A 4,578-nucleotide genomic window follows, 5' to 3' on the forward strand; every position below is an offset into this window, starting at 1 on the left:
GAAAGGGAAGAAAGGGAGGGTGGAAACGTTAGTATTAGACTGCCTGGGGTTAGAAAGGGCGACATGGCTAGCAGAGTTTTCAAACCAGAGGTAATAAAATATCTTTTAAGTAGGCTAAAAAATGTTTCATTTTGTGATAAAAAAATATTCAAATAATTTTTAATTTATTTATTGAAAGCAGTGATATAAATATAGGGTGTCTTGATTTATAGGTGTACAGGGTAGCCAAATTTTAAGGATATATACAGAAAGTAGTTAAGGGGTTACACTACTGTAACGGCCTAAAAAAGCGTGTTTTTGACAATTTTTTTTTAATAGAAGGAAAGGTAATAGAAAAAACTGTTTAAGTATGTTATTAGACATGTATTAAACGTACAGAAAATGTTTTTCTTTAAAAAATATTTCAAAATGGCTGCACTCTTGAAGCATGTTGCCGTCGAGGCGTTCCGCAGCACGCACTAAAACTAGTGCCAATTTCAACGTGGTTTATTTTCATCGTAAAAAGTGATATTTTTTATGTGTATTTCAAATAACTATTTCAATTTTTATTTTATGAAAATGACTTTATAAAGAAAGAAACTGCTGACATTTTTTGACGAATTAAAAAAAAAAAAAATTTTTTCTACGACTTTCTGGAGCCGAGATAATTTTTTTATTTAAAAAAAAATTTGAGAGCGCAATTAACATTTTACAGCGATGCACTTGAAATTCCTTCAAACATTGAAATAGACGAAGACGAACAAGAAAATGAATCAAAAGACAATCCGACAAAGAAGAATTTCATTCGATATATAATTTTATCAATATAGGATACTTGTTAGTTTTCATTGTAATAATTTTATACATATTTTATACATAGTTGTAAATAAAAATTGAAATAGTTATTTGAAAAAGATATACCCAAAAAAAGTGCATCTTTTTCAGCCATTTTTTGATCCTTAAAATTAATAAAATCGTCAACATTTTTGCATGAGCATGATGATATAACTCTTTACGAAGAAAATAAACCGAAGATCGTTCTGTAGGGCTATCCGCTGAGAAGATCTAGCCAATTTTCGAGAGCGCCTTTTTTTCAAAAAATCGATATATCGTGAAAATTAATATTTTAAAAATTTTTCAAAAATGTACTTTTTTGGCTTGCCGCGGGCTATGCTTGCAAGTATGGGAACGTAAATATAAATGAGTTATAAAAGAAGAGAAAAGAGAAGATTAACGGTTTTTTTCAATATATCTCAAAAAGTAACAAAGCAATCGATACTTACAAAAAATCAGTCGATAGATCTTTTTAAAACCTACAACTTTCTCATTTAAAATGTTTCAATCGGTGCTATATTTCCTTAGTTATTTTAGAAAACCCGTTTTTTGCAACTGTGATTTTTTTTAACCATGTTCGCCATTTTGGATCGAGTTCAAAGAACAAGAAACTCATTTTATTTCACTCTTCACACTATTTCACTATTATACTCAAATTTAATTTCCTATACGGTCATATTTTTTTTGTCCAGGTAATAATTTCTGCAAATTTAACATTAGGCCGTGACAGAATGTTTGGACTAATAGCTAGAGAAATACATGCGGGATTGTAGAAATATTGTTTTTTTGTAAAATTCGCAACTGTTGAAGTAAAACATTAAATTTTTGACAAAAAAACAGGGCACTTATTTGTTTATAACAATTGTTTCAATTAACTTATCGAAAAATCCGTACGTGTTTCTCTTCAAAATGTTGTTCTAAATATGTGGTTAAAATTTCAAAAGAAAATATTGATAATTGTTGGAGTTATGGTGCATACCGTTTTGAAAAAGTGTTTGGAGAAAAACGCGTTTAAAGTTTTGAAACGAGTTTTAGACATGAACGTGCATTGATGCTACACTAACGTACTTTTGTTTGAAAATTTTGCTTGAATTGTACACGCATACTCTCTAACAACATCCACGAGTGTATTAGAGAAGTTATAAATCAATTGGTAAGAAGATACGTGGTACCTTCCGAGTGAGTATGTTCATAGCGCAGGTAGCCGTATGAGAGATTCCCGAGACGCTTCAGGAAAAGCGCAAAATAAAAAAAAAAATCATGTATAAAACCTTTTGCCTCATATTCTAGAAGGCTCAAACTACCTTTTAAGCAAAAAAAACATTTTTCGAAAATTCTACAGTGCTGTAACCTCTTAAAATGTGTCAGTTCTCTTGTTGCCGTCAATTTCAAACTTACACTGCATTTGCATAACCTTAGCTACGAGTCTCTGAGCTGCTCTTGTTCTTGGGCTAGGCTCTGTGGTGGAAAATCCGCTGTCGGAATACCTAGGCCTAACCGGACATTCGTTTTAGTTCTTATTGTTGGTTCTAAGGCTGCTACGGATGGAGTCACCCCGCCGAGGCGTTCTGCAGTCGCCTACGTAACTGTCCGCATCGAATACTTTTAAAATTTTCACCATTCTTCACTGTTGACGACTGAGACTACTCAGTCACAGTGAAGTTTTTGCAGAGTCACTACTGAAGATGCCGATAGTGATGAGCAGCGAAACATTTACAAGTACTGGATGCGACCAGTTATAGAGGCGACTATGGAAGGTTTTGGAGGACCACCATTGTCTGAAGAGCGGTTGTTTTCGTAGCAGCCTTAGAACAAACAACAAGATCTGGAGTGAACATCAGGCTGGACCTAGGGGTTCAGATATGCATCTGCCTCACAGAGCATACCATGACAACAACAGTGGCAGTGCAAAGATTCCTAGCTAAGGTTAAAAAAGTGTACTTTAAATATCAACATGGGCCATGTTTTTGGTTATTTTTTTTATATTGAATAACTTTTTCGTTTATGAAAGAAGGAAAGTGGCATGAGATTTTAGTTGAACTTCATATTAACAGATGGCACAATAAGACATAGTTAAGCATGTCACAGCTGCCCACCACATTTGTTTCACTACTGCATTTTTTTTAGTTGCCAGTTCCTTGCAAAACGTTTTGCGACATTATTTCATTACGTGGCAAATTTTGAGAAAGTCATAGTTTCCAAATGTGCAAATTGTGAAGGCCCATTTCCATTTAATAGAAAATATTTGAAATTCTTTTGTTTTTCATACGTTTACTTTTGTCAATAGCTTGTGCGTCTACAAATAGGGACTAAAATTGTTATCGTTTTTAGGTAAGGGTGTTTTCATTGCAATTTTCTCCGACAGGGCAGCAATGGGCTGCCGCTACAACTGAAGGTCTTTTAATTTACTCTTTAAACTCAGATCTTGTTTTTGATCCCTGGGATTTACAAATAGGCATTACCCCTGCCGCGGTACGAGAAGCCGTCGAAGAGCAAGATTTTGCGAATGGTAAGACGTAAACGACAGTTTTGATCAGTTTGTCAGTTGCCTTAATGATTGTTCGATTGCAGCTTTGATCATGTCCATGAAACTTAACGAAGCAAAGTTAATACAGGAGGTTATCGAAAGCATCCCTACAAAAGACAGTAAGTTTAAAAAGTACATTTCTCACATATATTTTTTTATTATTATAGAAACTAATCCTGTAATTTTTTTCTGGAATTTTTATGTGACTACAAAATATTTTAAAAATTCGTAACGTTTAAAAATTTATGGCGTATCACTTTACTCGCCTTGATTGCAGTAGTCCATGANATGGCGTATCACTTTACTCGCCTTGATTGCAGTAGTCCATGAACTAAAGGACATAAAAAATTCTAATATTGCATTGCCTATTTTACTCTTGTCATTTTAGTGTGTTTACCTAACCTCTCAACTGTCAATTGTCAAATTTAAAATTTGACATCTACGATATTGGTATTTTTTTGGAAGAGTCTAATATTTTGGAAACGGTGTGTTAGGGATGTAGTGCAGAATGCTGAAGATGGTGTTAACCTCTAACACCATCTTCAGCATCCAATTGGAACACATTGAACTAAAAATAGTCATATAAAGGGCAGCTATTTTTTAACATTTGCAATTTTCGATTTATTTAATTTTTATAGCTTTCTGTATATAATTAAAACTAAATTAAGCTGTAGCAATGAATTCACAAACTCTATGGTTTTTCTTATCCGTAGGCTTACCGATTTATAGAAAAAATATTCACCTTTTTATATTCAGAAAAGATATATCCGTATACAGTCATGGTTTCAAATTTGTTATAAAAATACAAAGTGATATCCTAGTGATATTCAAATCATTTTGACAACTTACCGATTAAGTACCCTATTTATCGATAACTTTGAAATCCTACTGCTTTCACATTTTTTGCTTCTTTTTTAAAAGTGATAGTTTTGAGATTTCGAAAACTATAGGAGAGAAAAATGGTTAACTTAGGTGTTCAAAAAAAGTCTTAATTTTTTTAAATTTTAACAAATTTTGTATGAAAAAGATTATTTTTCAACACTGTGATTTCGGGCATTATAATAATTTTCTCTTCATTTTTATTTATTTATGAAAAGAACATTTTTTGAGAGCTTTTAAAGATAACAATGTGCTGAAAAAATACAAAAAAAGTTGCAAAGGAAATTATATTATCCACAGTGAAATTCTTTGCTATGATAAAGTTTTACAGATTTCAAAAAATTTCTAAAACTAAAAAA

General features: G+C 32.3%; 1 pseudogene; it reads left to right on the plus strand.

The window, feature by feature from the left end:
* The first annotated feature begins 3 nt into the window (after nucleotides 1-3).
* Nucleotides 4-3,459, plus strand: LOC111692968 (annotated as a pseudogene).
* The last annotated feature ends 1,119 nt before the right edge of the window (nucleotides 3,460-4,578 follow it).

The sequence above is a fragment of the Anoplophora glabripennis genome, unplaced genomic scaffold (assembly GCF_000390285.2).
Source record: "Anoplophora glabripennis isolate ALB-LARVAE unplaced genomic scaffold, Agla_2.0 scaffold5706, whole genome shotgun sequence".
Taxonomy (NCBI): domain Eukaryota; kingdom Metazoa; phylum Arthropoda; class Insecta; order Coleoptera; family Cerambycidae; genus Anoplophora; species Anoplophora glabripennis.